Here is a 26,865-nt window from a genome sequence, read left to right on the forward strand (position 1 = left end):
ATATATTAATAACTTGGACTTGGGTGTACAGGGCACAATTTCAAAATCTGCAGATGACACAAACTTTGGAAATGTAGTAAACAGTGAGGAGGATAGCGATAGACTTCAAGAGGACGTAGAATGGGCAGACATGTGGCAGATGAAATTTAATGCTGAGAAGTGCGAAGGGATACATTTTGGCAGGAAGAATGAGGAGAGGCAATATAAACTAAATGGTACAATTCTAAAGGGGTTGCAGGAACAGAGAGACCTGGGGGTATATGTGCACAAATCTTTGAAGGTGGCAGGACAGGTTGAGAATGCGGTTAAAAAGGCATACAGGATCTTGGGCTTTATTACTAGAGGCATAGAGTACAAAAGAAAAGAAGTTATGTTGAACCTTTATAAAACACTGGTTCGGCCAAATTCTGGGCATCGCACTTTAAGACGGATGTGAAGGCCTTAGAGAGGGTGCAGGAATTATTTACTAGAATGGTTCCAGGGATGAGGGACTTCAGTTACGTGGATAGACTGGAGAAGCTGGGGTTGTTCTCCTTAGAGTAGAGGAGGTTGAGAGGAGATTTGATCGAGGTATTCAAAATTATGAAGGGTTTAGATAAAGTAAATAAAGAGAAACTGTTCCCATTGGCAAAGGGTTGAGAATCAGAGGACACAGATATAAGGGTGATTGGCTAAAGAACCAAAGGCGACATGAGGAAAAACTTTTTTACGCAGCCAGTAGTTATGATCTGGAATGCGCTGCCTGAAAGCGTGGTGGAAGCAGATTCAATCATGGCTTTCGAAAAGGAATTGGATAGATACTTGAAGAGAAAAAATTTGCAGAGCTTCGGAGAAGGAGCAGGGGAATGGGACTAACTGGATTGCTCTTACAAAGCCGGCATGGGCTCGATGGGCCGAATGGTCTCCTTCTATACTGTAACCATTCTATGATTGTATGATTCTATGATTAATCAGGTCTTCTAGAAGATGTCCAACCTCAGACATAGTGCATCATGCTTGTCTCCTAAAAAGCAGGACCAAATATTGATGGGGGTTGACCTTTGGCTCTCCAAGGAAGTGATCTATGCATTATAAGTCAGACAAGTGGTGCCAACATACATTCATTAATGAAATGGAATTGTGCCTGGGGAAATCTGGCCATTCAGTATGAGATCATGAGGGGCTGTAATTCAAATCATTGGATGAGTCATAGTGAGAACTTCAGTTCTGAAGCTCTGTAAGGGTGAACTGGAAAAAAAATACATGGGCCTTGAAATTATGCTGTGAACTGAGAAAAAATACACGGGCCTTGAAATTATGCTGTGTAATATTAACGTATGAACACTTAGTGCATTTATATGAAATTTGGCTATTCACTATTTTAACAGGAGAATTAATCTGAAAGCAAAACAATGAACTTTCAGTTATATATTGCCTTTCATCTCCTTAAAACATTCCAAAGCAAATTACTTTTGAAGTGTAGTCACTGTTTTGTATGCAAATGCAGCAGCAAGTGTGTACATATAAAGGTCCCACAAACAGCAATGAGATGAACGGACAGTCAATCTGTTTTTCGCTGGTGTTGGTTGACAGATGAATGTTCGCTAGGATACTGCGAGAACTCCCTGCTCTTCTCCGAAAAGTGCTGTGGAATCTTTTATGCCCATTTGAACAGGCAAATGGGGCCTCGGTTTAACATCTCATTCAAAATACAGCATTTCCACAGTACTGTACTGAAGTACCAGCCTAGGTTATGGACTTACATCCTGGACTCGGACCTGAACACACAATATCCAGCCTCAGAGGTGAGAGTGCTATCACTGAGCCAAACTGGCACTTAAAGTAAACAGCTTAATGCTTCCATTAATATAGAGAGAGGAATTTCACATGCATACATTAATACATTTTAATGTATGGTATTATACATTAATATCATAAAGGGTAATTTCAAGCCCAAAAACAAGAGCACATTCAGCAAAGGCACTGCCTGTTCACTCATATAGATCAAGAGGGTGCCAGGTTCAATCCCAGATTGTGCTGAATTAGGTGATCTTAGTCACAGTAGCAGAAAGGATGGAACTATTGGCCTCAATGTCCTGGAACTCAGAAAGGAAAAAATAAATCTGCCAGGGTTCTCACTGTTTCTAACTGGAAAGTGCCCATCTGAGTGCATCTAATAAGAACAGTATCAGCCATGGCTGTAATCCCTAATGATCAAATAGCTTGTGGACATGCAGTAGCTGAAAATCTGCCAGGTTTGCACCCATAAGTGTCCTCCGTGGCTGTTGGTAAGATTAGTGGGAAGGCACCTCAGTTGCATGGGGTCAGCTGGTCCCCGCACCACTATGGCACATTAGGGGATGCCACTTACCTATGCTGCTATCAAGGGAAGGGGTGCCCAGGCCCCCATGGAGACCCACCTCTCTGCCTCATTTAGTTCCCTAAATTTCATTTGAAAATAAAATGACCATCTTTGGGAGTCCAGGCCATTTTCTTGGTCGATACCCTCCCCCACCCCCCATTCTGCTGGGGTCCACTTGCGCTCTTCTGGAGGCCAGTTCACCTCATCTGACTCAGTGTGCCAGCCTCCAGAGATACACTGGTTTTCTTATAAGCCAGGGAAACGGCAACTCCCAGCATAGAGAGTCCCTACCCCTGGCCCCACCCCCATGATGTGGCTGGTCTTGTAAGGGGTGGGAAAAGGCTCCACCCCTTACAGTGAGATTTCCCATATCCGGTCAGGACCCGGTGTACCCGAGTCCTGGCCATATTTCCAAACCGTTTCACTGAACGGTCACCAGAGTTATGGCAGGAATCTGGCAGAATGGCCCAGGAAATTCAACCCCTCAGTGTCTACTCTCACAAATACAGCACTGCCACATGGATGAGGTACTGGAGGGTGGCCTCCCCCATGGAACCATATTCCAGAGTGATTGAGTACCTTCAGGAGAGAAGTGCAAAATTTACAAAAAATTAAAAAGCTTCTTACCACATTTTCACCAGCATGTAGGTATCATCAATGGGTTGGCACAATTCAGCACTGAAGGAGTCCATAACGGAGTATGCCAACTCCTCACTTTGTACCTTCAAGTACTGAGCCCGTTTGTCCTGAATTACCATGATAAATTACTTGTAAGCTGTTAATAAAGTTATGGTGGAGTTTCAAATCAAAGCTGTTAGTAATTCAAAGGAGCTTAAGTGGAAGAGAGGGGTGGATGATTAATGATCACTCTCGAACAAAGTGGTGGGCCTGAAAGTAATGGTAGAAGTCACTCTGGCTTATCCCGTGGGTGATGTCAGCTACTGAAAAGATTCAGAAGAGAAGTCTCTTAGGAGGTCAGATTCTCTGAATGTTCTTAGCATGCCAAACCTGAAACTGAGGGATAACGTTGCCAGGTATGAGGAATAGATGGCTTGCCAGAGAGAATTAGCAACTAATGTCCCAAAGGATGTTGCAATATTTGTGCAGGATTCCAAATCTCTAATGGAAACTGAACAAACTAGTGAGATTTAATCTTGGGAAAGGTTTGAGTGAAATCTGTGAAGGAAAAGTATGCCAGTCGCAGTGGTTGGCATAGGGGGTTCTCCAGGGATAATCACTGGCAATCAGGTGGCTCTAAACACCAGATGGTCAAGTGGCAGAGCTGTAATGCCCAGTAATACAGTTAAAAATCCGGCATATTAGGGCCTCCCTGTTATCTGTGAGCTCATTAGTTACAACCCTCAGCCACTTGTGCTCCAGATGAATTAAGTGTAAACACAGTTGAAATCTTTTGAAACAGGTGTTACATGCATGCATTTTAATAGCATTAGTGTGATCACACCAAGAGAAGGGAGACAGACCTCATCACTGGGGATTAGTTGCAAAGTAGATTTTGTTTTTCACATTTTCAACACATATCTAACTGGAATTGTAGTTGGTTTGGTAAGGGTGAAGATTGGGGAAACTAAAAGCTGACACAGCTAAAACCTTTTTAACATGCTACATCAAAAAGTAATCCTTCATAGGACTTAACTCCCTCTTTTGGAATAATCCCACTATCCATTCCCTTTACCTGCAAAGGTGGCCACCCTCTCCTCTCTTACTGAATAATTCCATAGAAATCTTTTGCTTTTGTTTTTGTGGACGATAACAATGCTCAATTATTAACTGAATTTATAGTTTTCTACTCAAATAAATTCCATCTTCCCCTTCATCTTAGGTGTATTTATTTCTTTTGACTACTGTCAGATCCTCTTTAATAGCAATGCTACCTGTATTCTGCCCCAACAGTGCAGCACTCCAATACTGTACCAGTGCAGATTTTTTCCCACTTTTTCCATAATAGCCATCCTTGTGGCCAATCTGTCAATTCAGTAGTGCCCATTAGCCCTGAATTGTGGACTTGTACCGTCTGAGAACTGAACTGAAACTGTCCAAAACTCATTTCGCAAAGGACCTTAGGAGCCAGCAGATGGAGAAATACTTTGACCCATTAGTCTAAATGGGAGTCAAATCCCAGTTATAATTGTGTAAAGACACTCAATGGGATAGGGCCTAGCCTCTGCTCAATACATCCCCACAATGAGACAGTTGAGATCAAGAACTCAGTGTGGGGGGCTATGGGTACAAACCCACATTGTATCTCTCTCTCGCACTCTGGCATGATGCGTTGGCGTTTCAAGATGCAGGACCATTTTGTCATCCTACTACCTTGTTTCTTAACACCTGACCCCATGGTTCCATGCTTAGCACTGTGAAGCTTCTGGCTGTGCATCATTCCGTAGCTGCATTGAATTGTCCTCGTGTGAGGTGCAATAAAATGATGCCTTGTTTGTCAATAAATCTGTTGAATTGCCTGTCCAGGGTTCCACATAGAGTAGACACTTGGACAAGATGTTAGACGGTGGCCAGCACCTGTGCTATAATACCATAGCAAAAATGCAGAGGACATGGAGCAAAAGAGTGCACACTGTATGTTATCCCAAAATCAGGAGAAATCTATTCGTAAATTCATTTATGAATATGCACTTTTACCTGTGGTATGAACCAAATACTTATTGGGGAACAGTGAGATATTGAGTTATTTCACTGATAAGGAACACCTTTCATAACCCATATGTGACTTTAGCATTCCTAGGTTACGTTTTCTTAATAATGGAATAAACTTCATGTTCCAGAGGACTTTGATCAATTTTATGAACATGATTGATCACTCATACTTATCAGTTGCTATTTTTTTCAAGTAACAAATAACAGATTAGAAATTGTATTTCTAGAGAATCTTGTATTTATTCTGCATGGATTAGGATTTGTGTAATTTACTTAAGAAAAGTGACCATAGTTGAATATAGTTGACAGAACAACTGTCTAGAGTTGATTTGATAGTAGGCTGTGAAATTTCAATTGCCTATTTACATCAGTTTAATCTGAGTGAAATTACAATTTCACTCAGATTAAACTGATGTAAATAGGCAATTGAAATTGAAATTTAATATACTGTATCCACCTGACAACCCAAGGGTGATGACAGCATACATTATCAGCTTGACCTGCAAACCTCCCCTTAGATAGACCCATGCAGCATGTGAAGTAGATTGAATTAATATGATTTTTGACTCCATGTATAAGTAGGGTTTTACATTATACTTGTTACTCCCATTGGGAGTATTCTGATGATTAATGATGCATGCATTTTACCACTTTGTGTGGAAGAAAGGCAGGAGAACTAGAAAATGAACTCAGATATGAGGGATCATTGTTTAAGCAAATATATTATATTAACACTAGTTCTGCAAAATAACAAAGGATGGATAACATGCTTGTCCATGCTTTGATTACCCATTTAAAGATTAATCATTAAAGGAGTATTAGTTCTAAAATCTACCCTACTTCATGAGCTAGTATACTTTTGCAGAAGCATGTCCTTCAGACGGACTTAAAAGTATGGCATATCAAAAACAATGTTACAGAATAGGCATACAAACGTAAAATAGATTTCTTAATAAATACTTGTGCACAGTGCAATGCAGGCTACTCCACTTAATAGCAAGACAGATCCATGCATAGATTCCCTTCCCACCACCAATTTGTCTCTGTGGTTTAAATTCAACAACAACAACTTGCATTTATATAGCACTTTTAACATAGCAAAACGTCCCATGGTGCTTCTCAGGAGTGTTATCAAACAATCGGTGATGCGCAAGAGGCCAGAATTGGAGGAGGGCAGAGATCTGAGAGGGTTGTAGGGCTGTTACAACTCTGTTAATTCCTATTAAGAGCAAATTTTCCTCATGATGTACTGGAATAAATACTGATTACTGAAATTAGTAGTATCTGTGTGCATATGAGATTTATCCTTTGAAAATGAATTTGTGATAGAAACAACATGGTAGTTCTAGTTTTCCTCAAGAATTTTCCTCCCCTAAAGGAAAGGACCTGAGTGTTCATTCCTCCTCTGTCCAAAGCTGAGAATGGCTACTAATAAATCATAGCCTCTGCATTCTGAGAATGTAATTAAATATGAATCTGAATACATGTTGGGTTTAGATACCACAAAGTGTTGATGATGGATCAGTATTTGTCTTAAATGGAGAATGTAGCAGTAGATCCTTTCAGGAGGAGTATGGTCTTGCTTTCGTAAGTGATGTCTACTCCGTAAAACCAAAAGTTCCCAATAAAGACCTGCATTGAAATGGTGAGATATATTCTCTTAATGCCCGATTTTAACCCTGCCTGCCCGGTGGGAACGGAACGGAGGGTGGCGGGGGATTAAAATGGCAATTGGGTGCTATTCATTGCATTCCATATGCGTTTGTGACCTCCGCCATATTAACTTGCAGGTTTTCAGCAGCGCGAAGCCTCCCGTAACACAGGCAGAGAGAGAAATACTTTGACTCTTTAATATTTAAATGTCAGGGTACGATGACATCATTTGGACCCCGATGTGATCTTAACTGCCGATCGCTGCAGCCACACTCAGTGCCTGGCCTGCCAGTGAAACCTGGCAGCAGGCATGATCATGGCCAGAAGAGACCCAGGTATTACTTTTTATAGGTTTCCTTGTGGGTCAGGAGGAGCAGGAATGTTCCTCCTGGTCCCACAAAGAAACCTTGGGCCTCCCCTGCCTAAGGCTTTCTTCCTCCCATCCCCCTTACACTCTTACCTTATTTCGGGGACTGTGCCTTGGGTCCCTTGCGGCAATCACCTGCCGCCTGACATCCCATTACTGCCCGCCTGCCTCCTCGTCATTCACACTGGCTTTGTGCAGGAATCAGCCTTTCACCATTTAAATGAGGCCCAGGAGTTAAGATGGCCTCTGCCTCACGCTGAAAAGGTCATGGAGTTTAGCCGCCCAGCCTGCCCCGCCCCTTACACAGTGATTCGCACCCCGAGTTAAAATTGAGGCTTTTGCCTTGTATTAACTCAGAATATTCAGGGCTTCAGACTTAACCTTCTTGGAGACTGTTGCTCCCTATCAAAGGAGACTTTTCCCAGAAACAGAGACTTTAGTATCAAGTCACAGTGAGACTTTAACTAACAGTATGGCTGTTTAATGTACAAGACCTTGGGGCCAAATTTCATCCCCGTTTTTGGCTATCACTACCATAGAAATAATGGGATTCCCTTGGAGATATAGCTGGCTGAAGCCAGTTTGAAATTGATTTATACATTTTTGTCAAAACCATTTTAATAGTGTATGTAAAGATTCAACCAACAGACAACTTGAAAAAGGAAATCAGAATATACAGTGTTCTAGTCAGGTACTAAAGTACATCAGATTGCTCAGTCCTTTTCTTGCGAGTACTTTTATAGCGATACAGAACAGCATGAAAATTCCCATGCGCGTTGTGACAGTAAAAATGGGGTTGAGTTTAAAATCTAACACACAGAGCAATTTTTGAGTGCAGCACAACTCCCTTGATAATACTTTCCCCATTGTTTCTAAGGAAACATGGAAGGTAACCAATGACCACTGGACAGCCAATACATATCTAGGTCAAAAATCTATGATTCCAGTACTTACACCAGGATTGCACCTGCTAAGAATCCAGCAGACTTTCTGAGGTCAGTGGCAAGTTCCCTCATCACCCTGCCCCTGACAATTCCATCATGATGCTGGGGAGGCTGGAAAGTCCAACCACTGACTGGACTGAGCACCCCCCAGGAAAAGATTGGAACTGTCCGTAAGAACCCTCTTTGTATAGGGGGCTGCCTAAAGCTTTGCTACCAGAAAAAAATGATCCTCCTTTTCAGGAACCACAAGAAGGGGCCCACATTTGCCACTTGCCAGGGCCCACTGCTTCAGGCCTCTGAGGTTGGCAACATGGGAATTCCTGATGTAAGGAGTCCCTGTCCCAGGCCCAGCTCCACCCCCTCCTGCAGCAGTGGCCTTGTTTGAGGTAGGTGGAGGCTCCAGGCTCCACCCACACAAGGCCAGACAGAAGCTCCAGGGCAAAGTTTGCACCTGGTGTATCTGGGTCCCGACCTAATTTGCAGCCCTTCCACCGCACTCCTGCACTAGAATTACAGTGGGAGTGCGCTGGAGCAGCTGCAGATTTTCAGCTCCTTTGCCATCAGATCTTAATTATTAGTCCATGTAGAAAGTCCACATAATTTCAAAAGAAAATACAATGTAATATTTTTAAAAGATTTTAAAAAAGGAACTGTCATATAAATAGCATCATATCTGAGTCAGATTTCTTCAACTTGCAGACCTAACATCATAACGTGATTTTGTCATTGATGCGTTATTCAGTTAAATCCACTCATTGGATAAATATTATATTCAGTGGGAATCACAATGTGAGCTGACAAGGGTTAAAGTGTTTTACAGCTAGGTGCGAAGGAAAATCAGAAGATTTTTCACAAGCCCAACTGTTCTAGGTCAAGCAAATGTGGCTTTGTGTGAAGCAAGCATCTTTTCCCACCGGACTAAAAATAAGCACGTCCTGTGGTATGTAAATTATGGGTTGCATCATTGGAGCTTTCTTTAAAATGGAAATATTCTTAACTTCTGTGTTCATTAGGCAGTCATGATACCAATTTAATATCTCCAATTGCTGGACAATTGACTTTCCCCACCACACTTCTACTTAATGTCCACATCTGACCCAGTTATGTGAAGACATCTTAAGGAAAAAGAAAAATACATCCAAACAACTATTTTCCATAGCACATTCTTTACATAAAGCTGCAAAGTACCTAGAACTCAGGAAACAATATCGTCTCACTGTAAACGTCCCAGACTCTTCCATCACCATCCCTGGGTATGTCCTGTCCCACGGGCAGGACAGACCCACCAGAGATGGCAGTACAGTGATATACAGTCAGGAGGGAGTAGCCCTGAGAGTCTTCAACATTGACTCTGGACCCCATGGCATCAGGTCAAACATGGGCAAGGAAACCACCTGCTGATTACCACCTACCGTCCTCCCTCAGCTGATGAATCAGTCCTGCTCCATGTTGAGCACCACTTGGAGGAAGCACTGAGGGTAGCAAGGGCACAAAATGTACTCTGGGTGGGGGACTTCAATGTCCATCACCAAGAGTGGCTCGGTAGCACCACTACTGACCGAGCTGGCCGAGTCCTGAAGGACATAGCTGCCAGACTGGGCCTGCGGCAGGTGGTGAGCGAACCAACACGAGGGAAAAACTTACTTGACCTCGTCCTTACCAAACTACCTGTCGCAAATGCATCTGTCCATGACAGTATTGGTAGGAGTGACCACCGCACAGTCCTCGTGGAGACGAAGTCCCGTCTTCGCACTGAGCACACCATCCAACGTGTTGTGTGGCACTACCACCATGCTAAATGGGACAGATTCAGAACCGATCTAGAAGCTCAAAACTGGGCATCCATGAGGCGCTGTGGGCCATCAGCAGCAGCAGAATTTTATTCCAGCACAATCTGTAACCTCATGGCCCGGCAGATTCCTCACTCTACCATTACCAACAAGCCAGGGGATCAACCCTGGTTCAATGAGGAGTGTAGAAGAGCATGCCAGGAGCAGCACCAGGTGTACCTAAAAATGAGGTGCCATCCTGGTGAAGCTACAACTCAGGACTACATGCATGCTAAACAGTGGAAGCAACATGCTATAGACAGAGCTAAGCGATTCCACAACCAATGGATCAGATCAAAGCTCTGCAGTCCTGCCACATCCAGTCGTGAATGGTGGTGGACAATTAAGCAACTAACGGGGGGAGGAGGCTCTGCAAACATCCCCATCCTCAATGATGGCGGAGCCCAGCACGTGAGTGCAAAAGACAAGGCTGAAGCGTTTGCAACCATCTTCAGCCAGAAGTGCCGAGTGGATGATCCATCTCGGCCTCCTCCCGATATCCCCACCATCACAGAAGCCAGTCTTCAGCCAATTCGATTCACTCCACGTGATATCAAGAAACGGCTGAGTGCACTGAATACAGCAAAGGCTATGGGCCCCGACAACATCCCAGCTGTAGTGCTGAAGACTTGTGCTCCAGAACTAGCTGCGCCTCTAGCCAAGCTGTTCCAGTACAGCTACAACACTGGCATCTACCCAACAGGTATGTCCTGTCCACAAAAAGTAGGACAAATCCAATCCAGCCAATTACCGCCCCATCAGTCTACTCTCAATCATCAGCAAAGTGATGGAAGGTGTCGTCGACAATGCTATCAAGTGGCACTTACTTACCAATAACCTGCTTACCGATGCTCAGTTTGGGTTCCACCAGGACCACTCGGCCCCAGACCTCAATACAGCCTTGGTCCAAACATGGACAAAAGAGCTGAATTCCAGAGGTGAGGTGAGAGTGACTGCCCTTGACATCAAGGCAGCATTTGACCGAGTGTGGCACCAAGGAGCCATAGTAAAATTGAAGTCTATGGGAATCAGGGGGAAAACTCTCCAGTGGCTGGAGTCATACCTAGCACAAAGGAAGATGGTAGTGGTTGTTGGAGGCCAATCATCTCAGCCCCAGGACATTGCTGCAGGAGTTCCTTAGGGCAGTGTCCTAGGCCCAACCACCTTCAGCTGCTTCATCAATGATCATCCCTCCATCATAAGGTCAGAAATGGGGATGTTCGCTGATGATTGCACAGTGTTCAGTTCCATTCGGAACCCCTCAAATAATGAAGCAGTCCGAGCCCACATGCAGCAAGACCTGGACAACATCCAGGATTGGGCTCATAAGTCAATTTGATCAAATAATTTAGAGGAGGGATGTTTCTATGAAATTTAGCTGCCTAATTGGATCAATTGTGTAAGTTACATTTGCGACAGACTATTGTCAGGCAATGACCATCTCCAACAAGAGAGAGTCTAACCACCGCCCCTTGACATTCAACGGCGTTACCATCGCCAAATCTCCCACTATCAACATCCTGGGAGTCACCATTGACCAGAAACTTAACTGGACCAGCCATATAAATACTGTGGTTACAAGAGCAGGTCAGAGGCTGGGTATTCTGCGGCGAGTGACTCACCTCCTGACTCCCCAAATTCTTTCCACCATCTACAAGGCACAAGTCAGGAGTGTGATGGAATACTCTCCACTTGCTTGGATGAGTGCAGCTCCAACAACACTCAAGAAGCTCGACATCATCCAGGACAAAGCAGCCCACTTGATTGGCACCCCATCCACCACCCTAAACATTCACTCCCTTCACTACCAGCGCACAGTGGCTGCAGTGTGTACCATCCACAGGATGCACTGCAGCAACTCACCAAGGCTTCTTCGGCAGCACCTCCCTAATCCGCGACCTCTACCACCTAGAAGGACACGAGCAGCAGGCACATGGGAACAACACCACCTGCACGTTCCCCTCCAAGTCACACACCATCCCGACTTGGAAATATATCGCCGTTCCTTCATCGTCGCTGCGTCAAAATCCTGGAACTCCCTTCCTAACAGCACTGTGGGAGAACCTTCACCACACGGACTGCAGCGGTTCAAGAAGGCGGCTCACCACCACCTTCTCAAGGGCAATTAGGGATGGGCAATAAATGCTGGCCTCGCCAGCGACGCCCATATCCATGAACGAATAAAAAAAAAATTAAAGAGCAGGTAAGTCTTTCACATTTATTTTATAACTGGGCAAGCATTTATCTAATTCTTTGTGAATACTGTATTTTTAATGATTCCAGGATATTTTGTGTTGGTTAAATCTATTCTAACTTCAGGTTTCACACTAAAGTCAATTTGATCAAATAATTTAGAGGAGGGATGTTTCTATGAAATTTAGCTGCCTAATTGGATCAATTGTGTAAATTGCCCATCGCTCTGGTTACAGGCTTGAATGTCGGCAGAGATCATTAAACAACCATCGTTACATATGATTTGTGAAATGCTGGTAACGTCACATTAACCCTTGCAGAACTATTGTAGCATTTCTGCGCAAACCCCAAAATAGCTACAAAAATACTGAGCACAAAGAAATATGTTGCAATTTTAGAATTCTTTTAAATCCACTTACTCAGAATAAGAAATTTATGGAAAATAATTTACATATATCTGATGAGATGTATATTTTAGACAAGATATTCAATGAAAGACAATGAAAATGTACCACTGAGTAATAAAAGGTTGCAAGAAAGTTGAATCTTTTATAAACCACTGCACCACATTGTGCAGAAGGTTCCCTGGGCAGAATATAAGCACTGGAGGAGAGAAAGTAGATAATTGACAGATGGACTGATCATACAGCAAGAATGTCAGTCCCTATAGCATAATTAGCTTCTGCAGGATAGTCCAACCATAGATGAAGCATTCGTTGGCTGGATAGCTAAGCTCATAGACAACACATGGACTGCGGGTCACAGTTTGAGCACCCCTGCTGTATCACAGGTGCTGTGAAAATGTCGGATATTCTGAAATTTCAAGTGAGCTTTTTTCTCAGATTTTACTGTTGTGTAGGTGGGCTTGGAGAGAATCAGACTGAGCAATAGACTACAAAGACATTGATAACAGGCAGCATATTCAGAATGGACACAAGAAAGATACCAAAGGTATGAGATAAGAAAGAAAACTAATCATTAGAACGCGAAGATAGGAGTAATTTTTTAAAAATTAAATATTCTGGTGTGGGAAATTGTTCAAGGTGTCTGAAGTTGATTCTGGTTACTGTGTCTATTTCCCTCCCACACAGATCTGAAACATTTCAACAATTACAGAAATCAAATGATCTATGAACCTTAGTAATCCCAACAGGAAATAAACCACTATATTCCAGTCCTCACATCTTGAATTATCCATCCTTCAAAAACTGAAGAAAAGATAGAGGTTAAAGCATCAACCTGGACAACATTCGTAGCTGCCAGATAGAGAAGGTGACCACTCTTAGGCACCTCATAATGCATTGGGAATGTATTTTTAAGGTGCTCCTGTGCAGAATTACAACCTTACTCTCTTCCAGCTTATACAGGACAGTGACATTAGAGAAAATATTAATGCTCTGATTCTTTTTGTCATCCATACTTTTGCATAGTCACTGTTAATATTATGAAACAATTATATTTTTTTGCCTAGCTTAAATTTTTAGGTTCCATTCCTTATTTATTTATACATAAAAAAAAATGCTAAATATCAGGAGCCTCAGGGGTTAGGTTTTAGAAATTTAATAATGATCAACAAAACACCATTTTTATTATCACTTTCAATCTAAAATTTGTGCTGCCTTGTAATTTACCTGAATATAATGACAGTTTGTGGTACATGTATGCATTTTAATTTAATTCCTATTGTAAGATACCTTTATTTGCATAAAGAATAGTGCAATGGTAAAATAAAACCTGAGTTTAAAAGCACATTTTTTGTTTTAACTATTTCTCCTTAAAGAGGAGTGGAGACTCAGGTTGCTACGCCCAATCTTACACCTTATTCTTTTAGTGTAGTACTCGCAATAAAATCGCTTGCCAGGTTAGGTTATACATGTGCGTCGTGTTTTATATTAGGATGGAGTAATGGTGCAGTAACTGCATTTTATGAGATTGTCATACAGCAATACGACTACGTTATGAACATACTTTATGGTTCCTGTACACATGTCCTAAATATCGAGAATATTTTGGATGATGTGACTCTGGAGGTTGTTACATCATTTTATTTTTTTAAAATGAGACAAAAATTCCTGTCGGCCCGAACAATGCTTTAGATAACATCTTCAAAACTGTCCAGAAATATAATTACAAAAATAGCAGTGGCCTCAATGATCATCACCATATTGGATACCTCTCATTTGGTCCTGTTGAGTTTCTGCTGGCAAGATTATATAATCTCTTCAAAGTTAGAGACTAAAAAATTGAAAATAAAAATGTGATACTAAAAAGAATTGTTGCCCACTGGTACTTGGATTATGCAATTGTCTACAATTCAGATAGCAACTAGCATGGTGACAATTTGGCAGAACTCCCAGATGTGGATAACAACACTGAGATCAAGCCTGGCTTCAAGCTCTTCCCTATTACTGATACCCTGATGTCGTACAATTAGAAGCATAAGGGATTTTCTCAAACAGACATCTATAGAATACAATTCAACAAGAATAATTAAATAAAGAAGAAAGGAAAACAGCTCTTAAAATTCCAATTTAATTATCAAATCTTGAAAGCAACCGTCTAAAATTAAAAGGCCATTCATTCTGAGACATAAGGAATATCTACAAAGCATGCTTGGGTGTGGCTTTCTGGATGTACAGTCCTCTTACAAATTTAAATAAATGCTATAGGGAATGTATTTCTTGTTCTGGGGGAGGGGTTTAATTAACTGATCCAGTGTCATTCTCACTGCACCTGAAGGTTTTTGACAGAGGTACCATTCTCCATGTATACTGCTTGGGAAAACCTCTGAGACTAGTTACCCTGTTAGCAGAAGGTGTGAGAAACTAACTGACGCTGAATCTAAGCAGCCCCCCGGCACTTAGATATCCCGTTAAAGCTGGATTGTGCGTGAAAAGTCACTTGTTCCTCAAATTTCCTTTTTTTTTTGGTAACCTTGTTTTTAAATCAAAGAAGGGAAGCATCCGGAATTGTTATATGGTTCAGAAAAATAAATAGCTCCATGTTGCCACACAACCAATAGCAGGCAACTTCAAAAAGAGTTTGCACCCTCTTTTAGCAGAAAGTAGGCTCAGCACTCCCACTAATCTACATGAGAAAAGGTTTTAATTAATAGTTACTGGTTCTTTATGCTTTTTTGCATCTCTAGCATTAAATGTTTGGATCTGACAGCTTCTGCACAGTGGTAGACTGAACTCGTGGAACAGTTAAGATTAGCATGTTTTGCAAGCTTCTAACAATGCGCACAACCTTAACTGTACATCTTATCTCAGCTGCTTGAAAGCTCCTGCAAACAAAATGGTCTTCTTAGATTTCACTTAAAGTTAAAATGGAAAGGATTATAGAGACAGACACAATCATGGTGCATCACTAATCATGCCATTGTATAAACCTCAATTTACAATCCCGATGAAAGATTTTCATAGAATGATGAAAGTGGCCATTCAACCCATTGTACTAGTGCAAGTGCAACATCAGAGCAGTCTACTCTAAGTTCATTTCCCTGCGCTTTCCCTGTACCCTTTTTCAGGTATTTATCTAATCCGTTCTTAAATGTCATGATTGGCTTAGCTTTAATAGGTACTAGTGGCGATGCAATCAATTTTCTAATAACTGTTTGAGTGGAAAAAATCCTTCCAATCTCCCCCCTTCTATTTTGTAAGAGGACAGTATGATACTTCGGGACCATAACTGATTGCTGGTTAAGTTGGGTCATTACCTTTTCAAAGATCACAGCTATAACATCCTTTGTGTATGTCTGATTCTAGCTGGTGCCTAGATTCAAATTCCTTTTTTTCTCCTTTGGTATTTGCAGACCTCAGCAGCTGGGTTGATTACTTTATGAATTAGAAAAATATGTCTCATACTTTCTTTTGGGAAGTAATTCAAAACCTCACTGGAACTTACTTTGTTTGAAAGGAGTCTCTGAGGCTAGTTAGGGAACTACATGGGAATGCAGAGCTACTTTATGAAAAATACATACCACTCAGTCATAAGTACAGCAATGCTCTAAATATGCAATTGTTTATTCATAGACCTGTATTCACTGAATATTATCCTGGCTCACTGCGAATAAATAATGATGGAAATGTTATTTGGGTGAATTACATACTGATATGAAATAGCTGGTTGATTTTTAGGTTTGCCAAAAATGTCCATCAACACCAAGCATTGACATTTTTCATTAGTCCCCACTGTCCAAATATATTTTTCAGTTATATTGTATTTTTTCCTGCTTATTTTTCTGTCAAATAAAAGAAAAAATATTTTACATATGTTTCAGTAGAACATGTTTCTTTGTACTGATTAAAAGGAGAATTTGCCAGCTTTGATCATAAGTAGGCCAGGCATGGTAGGGAATGCAGATATCCGGACACAGTTCAGCAGCATTAACCTTGACAGAGATTAACATTTTAACCTACGTCTCAGAGAACTAGGATCATCCTCTCAGCAGTGGTTCATGGGGAGAACTCCTCTCTACCAAGAATTAGGTTTAAACTTATGCTCCTTGTCAGTCATCTAAATGGGGTCTTTGATGTTCAGCCTTCATTGGTGAAAGGGACTGTCTGTAATGCTATCAGTTAGTGCTGTTTTCTCAAAATCTTGAGTGCGTCTGACACAATGTTACATACTTTCAGATTAAACTGTGTTACTGCGCAGTTTAAGTCTGAGTATTTAGATCCACAGAGTGTAACACATGGGATGCATGCACACTGCCAAAAAGAATATCTTCCATAATTAAAATTAGTTATGTCAGAATTAGCTCAAATTTCTTGTTTCATTACAATTCCAAAATGTCAAGATCAATTTTAAAGCTGAAGTGAGTCTGAAGAGAAACTGAAACCTGTTTTTGAAACCAGATACTAACTTCCGTTCACTGATTTCAGGTAAGGAAAAAAGGCCTGATGCTTTTTTAAAAAATGAACAGGCACCGTTCTAACAGTAATCAAACAGTAAGGGAACATTAATCTAACAGTGATCATAACATGATCGAATTCAGTGTTGGGTTTGAAAAGGAGAAACATAACGCAGTTACTAAGATTCTAGATATTGGTACGGCTAACTTTAATGGGATGAGACAGAGATTGACAACAGCAAACTGGTCAAAACTGTTATCGGGTAAAACTACAGTCGAACAGTGGGAGGTGTTCAAAAATGAATTTAGCTTAATACAGGACCAATATACACCCCTAAGGGGCAAGAGCTCTACTTACCAAATAAAACAGCAATGGTCGACAAAAAAGGTGAGAGATAACATAAAACTAAAGGAAAGAGCATACAAAAGTGCAAAGAATAGTGTAGATCCGGGGAATGGGAGAGATATAAAGAACAGCAAAGGAAGACAAAAAAGATAGTAAGAGATACAAAAAGGGAATACGAAAAGAAACTTGTGAGGGATATCAAGATTAATACAAAAAGCTTTTACAATTGTATTAGAAGAAAAAGGGTAGTCAAGGGTAATATGGGCCCTTTAAAAACAGATGTGGGTAATATTGCAAATGAAAATAAGGAAATGGCAGACTTGTTGAATAATTACTTTGTGTCAGTCTTCACAGTAGAGGAAGAGGATAATATACCTGACATTCCAGGGAAACTAATAATAAATCAAGGACTGGAACCCATTAAACTTAACGTAAGCAAGAAATCAGCATTAGAAAAAATAATGGCATTAAAGACTGACAAATCTCCAGGACCTGATGGTTTCCACCCCAAGGATTTAAACGAAGTAGGTGAGGAAATTTCAGATGTTTTAGCCATAATCTTCCAAAGCTCTCTCGATTCAAGAATTTTCCCTTTAGATTGGAAAATTGCAAATGTAACTCCATTATTTAAGAAAGGTGTGAGAGGGAAACCAGGAAATTATAGACCTGTTAGTCTAACATCTGTTGTAGGGAAGTTATTGGAATCTATAATTAAGGACAGTGTGACTGAGCGCTTAGAGAAATTTGAGGTGATTAGAGAGAGCCAACATGGATTTGTAAAGGGTAGGTCATGTCTAACGAACCTAATTTAATTTTTTGAGGAAGTAACTAAGGTAATGACAGGGAAATGTCTATGATGTAGTTTTTATGGACTTCCAGAAGGCATTCGATAACGTTCCACATAAGCGATTGCTGGCTAAAATTAAAGCTCATGGAATTAATGGCAAATTATTGACCTGGTTAGGAGATTGGCTAGGCGGTAAAAGACAAAGAGTAGGGATAATGGATATATACTCAAATTGAAAGGAAGTGACTGGTGGTGTCCCTCAAGGGTTTGTGCTGCGGTTTCAACTATTCATCATTATATTTATTAATGACTTAGATAACACAATAGAGAGCCATATATCCAAGTTTGCCGATGACACAAAGATTGGTGGCATAGTAAGTAATGTAGACGGGAGCATAAAATTACAAAGAGACATTGATAGATTAAATGAGTGGACAAAACTATGGCAGATGGATTTCAACGCAGGTAAGTGTGAGGTCATCCATTTTTGACCAAAAAAGGATAGATCTGAGTATTTTTTTAAATGGTGAAAAACTAGGAACAGTGGAGGTCCAAAGAGATTTAGGGGTCCATGTACACAGATCACTAAAATGTAGTGGTCAGGTACAAAAAATAATCAAATTTTGTTACAGCTATACAAAGCCCTGGTTAGACCACATCTGGAATACTGTGTACAGTTCTGGGCACTGCACCTTAGAAAAGATATATTAGCCTTGGAAGGAGTGCAGTGCAGATTCACCAGAATGTTACCAGGGCTCCTAGAGTTAAATTATGAGGAGAGATTACATAAAGTAGGCTTGTATTCCCTGGAATATAGAAGGTTAAGGGATGATTTGATTAAGTGTTTTAGGATTTTGAAAGGAATTGATAGGGTAGATAGAGAGGAACTTTTTCTGCTGGTGGGAGAATCTAGGACAAGGGGACATTACCTTAAAATCAGAGCCAGGCCCTTCAGGAGAGAAGTTAAAAAACACTTTTTCATGCAAAAGGCGATAGAAGTGTGGAACTCTCTCCCTCAAAAAGCAGTAGATGCTAGCTCAATTAATAATTTTAAATCTGAGATCAATAAATTTTTGCTAGCCAAGGGTATTAAGGACTATGCAGCCAAGGCAGGTAAATGGAGTTAGGATACAGATCAGCCATGATCTCATTGAATGGCAGAACAGGCTCGAGGGGCTGAATGGCCTACTCCTGTTCCTATGTTCCTACGTTCATTGAAGCTGATGGCCTGAATTGAGCCATATCTAAGGCTTTGGGATATAATCCACGGGTGGGATAGAACTTCCAAAGGGAAAGTTGAAAGAGAACTACGAATGTTAATTGACTTGCCACTCATTGGAAGTAAAATTCGACTTTGGAGGAGTCACAAATGGTCGGTTGCGGATTTGCTGCCCATTAATCACCCCGCTCGATTTTCTTTCCGTTGAGATGATCACATGCTCCACGGTTGATTGCGGAGTGTTGATGCCGTGTGCGGGAGCCACAAAAGGTGACAGTGGACATCTCCGCACCCTCTGAGGTGTTGCAGAAACTCCCTGGTAGTCCAATGCATTCAGCAATTGCTAGTCCACAGAAAGCATTTTTCTTTTAAGGGTTGGGCCCCTAAAGTATTCATCTTTGTCCTCTTCAGCAGAGCTAGAAGCTAAGCATGCCCTCCAGTGAGCTATTTCCTGGGACATCTTTTCCACCAAGTCTTGCTCCTGCTCACTTGCGCTTGGTGAGTCACCCAATGCAGACCCCACTAACTCACTATCTATACCGCGTGGGGTGCTGATTTCTGTGCTGGTGCTTGGAAGGGTCAGAGCAAGTGACGGTGTTCTCCCCCTCTGCCTGTATGGTTGCAGGGCTCAAGTCACGTGAAGGACCTAGACAAGAGACAGAGGACAAGGGTTAGGACATAATGTTAAGGGTAAGCAGTAGCAGATGAGTGTCAGCACAGTGCAGTGCCAGTATGTCCTGCTGAGTACGTGAGCACAAGAGTTGTGGAAAGAGAAAAGGAGGGGAAGGCATCCAAACACCCTGCTGTGCGTGGCCTCCAGCCTCGCCATTTCCAATGCTTTGTGTCTTCTCTCTGCCAATGACGTTGATGGTTGCGTCCTCCATTGGTGTCAGAGTTTCACCTCCTGTAGTGACACTTCCTCGTGTTCTTGAAATCCCCTTTCAGTTGTGTGCCATCTTCTGCAAGAAGATTGGAAGTGGGTTGGTGTGTGCATTGTCGAAGGGTTTTGAAGATGTGTGAGGCAGATTAACATAGTGTAGATGATGAATGGAAAAAGCAGCAAGTCTGGTCAAAAAGTAATTGTGAGAGCAGGTTTGAAGGTGTGAGTGCAAGCAGAAGGAGGTGTCCAGTTGTGATTGGAGGGGAGACAATGGGAACAGGAAGACGGAATGGTGGATACTGCTGGAGCTAAAGTATGGAGGTGCATCGTTGTACAGAGAGCAAGAGAAATGTGAAGGTTGCTCTAGTGAGCTTATTAAAGTTTACACTGCAGCCAGACTCTGGGAACAATGCTGCTGGCATTGACCTGTTTCCGTTGCTGCTGGCAAATTTGACTTGGCAACTATCACCCATCGAAGGGAAAGAGGACCGCTTTCCCATTCTTCACGTTCCCCACAAGCACCTCCATGGCTGCATTGAGGGCGGGGGGAGGGGGTCTGGTTGACATCATGCTGCCTGATGCTTCAATAACTCACTCTCCACTGACTACTTTTGAAAATTGCACCTCCTTTTTCAGGGCTGCAGTATGCCTTTAAGTGTTGGCTGCCCCGCTAGATATCATTCCTTCCCAATCGGTGAGCTGCCTATAAGTAACACGATTATTGCTGGAAGCTAGCCTGTTGTATTGAGATGAAGCCTGACCATAAAAATTAATTGTGCCTTCCACTGACTTCATCGGCAGGCAGAGCAAACGCCCCTCCCGATATATGCTCCACATGAAAATTGACCCCTCTGAGTCCAGGATCTCTACTAGCATTCATTCGTAGTTTGTGTGATAAACATATTAATAGTAAATAAAAATTGATTAAAATAGCCTGTCTAGAGTGCACCCATTGCAATAATACAACAGGATTTTCCATGGCTCCCAAATGCAACATCATAGAGGGGACCTACTCTAGTTTTTCAAATTCAGATGACAGGTATTCACAAACATTGCATGCATTTAATCAAAATATGTTAGTAGAGGCTACACTATTTGATGGCAGTGAAATAGAAATTTGTTACCATGAGTGAGTAAGGCAAATGATATTAATAACATCATTTGCAGTGTTAAGATATAGCACGAAGTGCTTTTAATCTTGCCTTTATCAATCTTTTACAGGTTTTGGCCTATCTCTGAATCTTCAATCTGCACTCATTTTGTAAAACATTGAACAAAACCAATGGCCATGCCATTGCAGGAAGTCCAGTTCTTCTCAGCACTCTTGCCCCATTCTGCCAGGTCTTATTTGACAGTTTTGGCTGGTGGGGTAGTTTCTTGATCCTGGGTGGAATATAGCTAAATTGCTGCATGGCTGCAACACTCTTCAGACATCTAGGGCCTGCTCTTGGCAGCATCAAGAAACATCAAGACATGAAGGTCAATGGTTCAGGCAAACCCTCCACTAACAGTGGCACAGTGGAGATGGTGACTCCAGAGACTGTGGGCCTGTTGACTGGAAAGAAGCAAAAGAAAGGCTGCAGTCAGAAATGTCATCAGCGTCTAGATCTATCATTCTTCAAACACAGGGGTTTCCTCATCTAGCTCTCAGGAAATTCTCTCATGTTCTTTGGTACCTTTGCTCCAATTGTATTTATGACTGTCTATGCAAAACATATTGGTATTGATGAATATTCGGTGACATTCCTTCTTTTTGTCCTTGCCATTGTTGATATGATTGCACGACCTGCCATTGGGTTTATTGCAAGTATCAAGTGGATCAGATGCAGAATTCAGTACTTCTTTAGCATTTCCGTCTTTCACACTGGCTTCTGTCATCTGATGAGCCCCTTTGCCCAAAATTACACAGGCCTGGTTGTGTATTGCATCTTTTTTGGAATGTCATATGGCATGCTCTGTACAAAGTTATTTGAAATTCTCAAGTACCTTGTGAGTGCTCCTTGTTTCTCCACTGCTGTAGGACGTGACAATTGTCAAATATTGTCCAAGGCTACTGGGACCACCCATTGGAGGTAAGCTGCTTTGCGGATCCAGTACGGGAGTTCTGTTCTGTGAATACAAAAAAAAATGTACAAATTATAAACAATTAGAAAAAAGTAAGACACTGCTCTGAGATACATTAGTTGATTGAAATATTAAATACTTACTGGATGAAGAAATTAAGAAGTGCAGGAGCCAATAAGCCTAAAATCTACTCAGAAAAATCTAAATTAAGGGGAAGATTTCTTTTGTGCATAGGCCATAGTGAAATCGTAAACCTGTTTTATAAATAATAAACTTACAATTTCACTCCACCTAACACATAGATGAAATCTTACCCCATGAGCATATCACTTGATTCCAATCGAAGCAGTATTAACTTTTATTTGACAATTTGATTCTGGGAAATCAAACTCAAGTGAACATTAGAAATGTTAGATCAAAGTGACTCTAAATATATTCCGAAGTTCCTAGAACTTTTTTTTAATTTACTCTTTTAACATTATTCTACTTGAATGTAAAGGTGAATTAACTGTTACAAAATCAAAACAGTCAATGTTGGACAATCCTATCTAGGTAATTTTCAGTTACAAGTCATATGCCTGAGGCATCTATTTGCACCAAAGTCAAAAGCATGGCTAGAAGTGTCTTCCAGATGCACTGCATAGAATGGTCCAGTGGCATTAAGATATTCTTCTCTCCTCTTCTTAATCCTCTTGCCTCTGTTTTTCTCTATTTCCCTCTCTTTTCTGATACAATTTAGAATGTCTTATATAACATTTTTTCTCTTTCCCTCTATGTTTCACAGGAATTTATGTAAGTGGATCGAATCCCCAATGATCTGGAAGCTGAAATTCACCCTTGCAGAGTTGTAAGACACTTTTAGCTTTTAAACTATTCATTCTTTTTAAGTCAATCATTCTGAACAGATACTGGCCCCAAAATTGCTTCAGATGTGATTAAATAGAACCTACAGCACAGAAACAGGCCATTCGACCCAACTGATCTATGTCGGTGTTTTTACTCCACACGAGCCTCCTCCCTCGCTATTGACTTTTTCCCATTCTGCCTCCATAACCTTCTATTCCCTTCTCGCTCATGAATGCATCAAACCTCCCCTTAAATGTGTCAATGCTTCAACCACTCCATGCGCCAGTGAGTTCCACATTCTCACCACTCACTGTGTAAAGAACTTCCTCCTAAATTATTTATTTGATCTATTAGTGGCTTTCTTATATTTATGCCCCCTTGTTCTGGACTCACCCATGAGTAGCAACAATTTCTTCACATCCACCCTATCAAACCTCTTCATAATTTTAAAGCCCTCTGTCAGATCTCCTCTTAGTCTCTTTTCATTTATTTATATGGTGAACAACAGTGGGCCCAGCACAGATCCCTGCGGGACACCACTTCCCACTTTCTGCCAGGCCGTGAAACTTCCCTTAACTTCCGTTTTCTGTTTTCTGCTATCTGGCCCCTGGCTCCACACACCCTGACCTTCGTCTCTTATGTGTCATATGTCTCTTAGCACCTTCTGAAAGTCCATGTATACCACATCCACTACAATGCCCTTATCTACTTTTTCTGTTACTTCTTTAAAGAATTCAATAAGGTTGATTCCGACACTTATGTTGGGATTGCACCCACTGGTGCCCTCCAGCACGGACCCTGCCAGAGTTTACAGGGTCATGGGAGAGCATTTAATTTGCAATGGGCAGGCTCCACTGTAGGCACGTCTCCAGTGCTTGTCTGCCCCACTGAATGGGAAAATCTGGTGCCTGCCACCACATTTACAAGCAGAGGTGTACCTATTTGGCAATGATTTTGGAGAGCTGGCTACAGCGGTCCAAAGAGGCACATAGATCTGTGCCATCTGCTGCAGGAACACCTGCAGCTAACATGTATCATAGGGCTGGCACTGCCAGTAGCAGTAATGGCCAGTTGTGTCAACAATTTCTCTTCCTCCAACTCCTTTCAGGCATGCTGCCTTGTAGTCCTATGGAGAGGATGCCTTGGAATGGAAAGCAGTGTCACACTCCTCACTACCACCTCATTCTGCACCACTTCCACTTCACCATCCATCAAAACGGGGGAGAGGGGAGGGGTTTAGAATGTTCTGCTGCTGCATCACTTGGATACAGACTCCGTTTCATCCACGCACATTCATTACGCCAGCCACTGGATTTACCAAACATTCTTCTTACCTAAACAACCTTTTCAAAGGCTGAAAATGTATTTAAAAACATTGGTAGGCTTTGTAATTACTATCAACATTTTTGTCCCCATATGCAGCCACTTACTTTTAAATGGTTACACTACTTTAAATTTACCCATTATCTCTAAAGCTAAATGTTTCCCACTCCAGTTCAGCACCTAACACAAGTCCCATTATGGACCAAAGGTTTACCAACAGTATGTAAATGAATTTGGCTCTATAAAATCAGGTGTGGTCAGCACACTGACAGTTGAGTGCGTGCTGATAATGCCAACTAATACCTAATTGGAGGCCCAGTCTGAACATCTATCCCAACATGTCAGTCCAGAAAGAGAGGTTAAGGGTTTGCTTTCCTTGGCGACTTAGTTAAAGAGTTCAAAGTAAATCAACCCTGAGTAGTTAAATATGAGAAAATTCATGTAGATCCTATCTTCGTAGATAACCCCAATGAAGTTCCCAGTGACCAAGGAACTTCAAAGAAATATTAGATTGCAATTGACAGAGTTGTTTGAAGAGGTCAAAAGGATTAAGAATTGGGAAACATTTCTCAAGATGGAGGCACATTGTCAGTGCAATGTATACATGGCACCTTGAACTGTATTCAATTTATGACACATGAAGAAAACTGTTTACTTTTTATCTTCTGCTTATAGAAATCCTGCTTTAAACCTAAAAATTGTGGCGATCAAGTGAAGCATTTATCGGGACTGAACCATGTCATTCCATTTTATTAAATATATATTTATTGTATTATTGGTTTCCTTCTCAGTACAAAATGAAAAATGTGACACTTTGTAACACAGCCACGGAGAGAGAGAGCCACAAAGCAGCCGGACACTATACATTGATTTGCCAATTTAAACTTGCTTCACAGTACTAATCATTTCCATTAAACAGCTGCCTATGAAATACTTGTAAGTGGTAAACATCATAAATGGTTCTGAAAGCCTTTCTGATTTTCACATCACTTCACCTACACACAGTGATTACTGGCAGGAGTGCTGCATTTTGGAGAATGGAGGCAGGTATTAGACCCAGCTGTGGAAGTAATCTGTGGGCAGAACGCTGTATTAGTGCGAGAGACAAGAAAACAGCACCCTGGCTAAAAATAGCCATGTTCATGAGGAGAATTGTATTAGCCTGATTACAATTAATATTTACCATGTGGTCTCATCTATATTTTTCATTTCTTGTATAATTAATCTGTGCAGTACTGAAAGTAACAGATTAATCACAATTTTGGTCAAAAGCTGCAGCCTTTCTGTACAATGCATACAAATATGTTTTTTTAAATTAATGTTTGGAAATCTTCACCCTAGTTTTAGCACTGTTAGGACCGTAGCCATCTTCATACTGGATTTTGAGCAATATTTTGAGTTCATGCTATCTGGCATATAACCAGAATATTGGTAATTGCATGAATTATGTTTATTTTTTGCTACTAAATGCATTATATTACCTGCCCATCACAGCCTAAGGTGAGAATGCAATTTTCTTAGAATTAAAGGTTGATTTTAACTCCAGTCGGGTTTCGAGCTGAATGGGCACAGAACAGTTGCCTGCAACGGCTTTTGGCCCCCCACCAGGCAAGTGGTGGGGAGGGGATTTTGGGAGAATCTCCTGTGAGGGAAGTGTAGAGGGCAGGGGAGCCGTGACTTTCTTGTAGGTCCAGAAGAAGCATTCCTGCTCCCCCAAGCCCCACAAAGGACATTTTTTCACCAGCCTGGAAGGCCTCGTTATCCTTCCCACCAACTGCTGACCTGCCTCATCTTGCCATCATATTGACATCATAGAACCTCGATGAGCATTTATGTATGAGGCTCCCACCTGAGTCTGACAGGCACCTCATCTGCCATCAAAACCAAAGGTGTTAAATCAGAACCATGAGTGGCAAGGGCTTCCATTCCATTAATGTGCAACTGGTGTGTGAGCACCAGTCATGTATCTTGCAGGTCTGTGCTGCCTTTCCTGACAGCTGCCATGATGCTTTTATCTTACACCATTCCTCGACCCACACATTATTTGCCACTGCACAGCAAGTGAGAGGCTGGCTGTTTTGGGACAAGGGCTATCCCTTGCACATTTGACTCATGTCTCCTCTCAGAATCCCATCCTTGGCGGTCAAACAGTGCTACAACCAAATCAACTGGGACAACTATGGACCTCATCAAACAGTCCATTGGAGTGCTCAAGCAATAATTCTGCCGCCTGATTAGGTCTGGTGGCTTCCTCCAATACAGCTTATAGAGATTGTCCCATATCATCATAGCTTTCTGCATGCTGCATAACTGCTCTGCAATGAGGTCAACACATCGAGCCGCCACCGAATGAGGACCTTCAACCAGATGACGAAAACGACACAGATGACATATAGAATCATAGAAGGTTACAGCACGGAAGGAGGCCATTCAGCCCATCGAGTCCATGTTGGATCTATGCATGAGCAAGCCAGTTAGTCCCACTGCCCGCCCTATCCCCGTAGCCCTGCACATTTTTTTGTTTCAAGTACTTGTCCAATTCCCTTTT

At 41.6% G+C, this 26,865-nt stretch overlaps 1 pseudogene; it reads left to right on the forward strand.

Annotated features, from left to right (window-relative positions):
* LOC137333923 (monocarboxylate transporter 2-like) overlaps positions 1 to 22,257 on the forward strand; it is a 64,526-nt pseudogene extending 42,269 nt beyond the window's left edge.
* Positions 22,258 to 26,865: the final 4,608 nt, after the last annotated feature.

The sequence above is a fragment of the Heptranchias perlo genome, chromosome 17, assembly GCF_035084215.1.
Source record: "Heptranchias perlo isolate sHepPer1 chromosome 17, sHepPer1.hap1, whole genome shotgun sequence".
Classification (NCBI taxonomy): Eukaryota; Metazoa; Chordata; class Chondrichthyes; order Hexanchiformes; family Hexanchidae; genus Heptranchias; species Heptranchias perlo.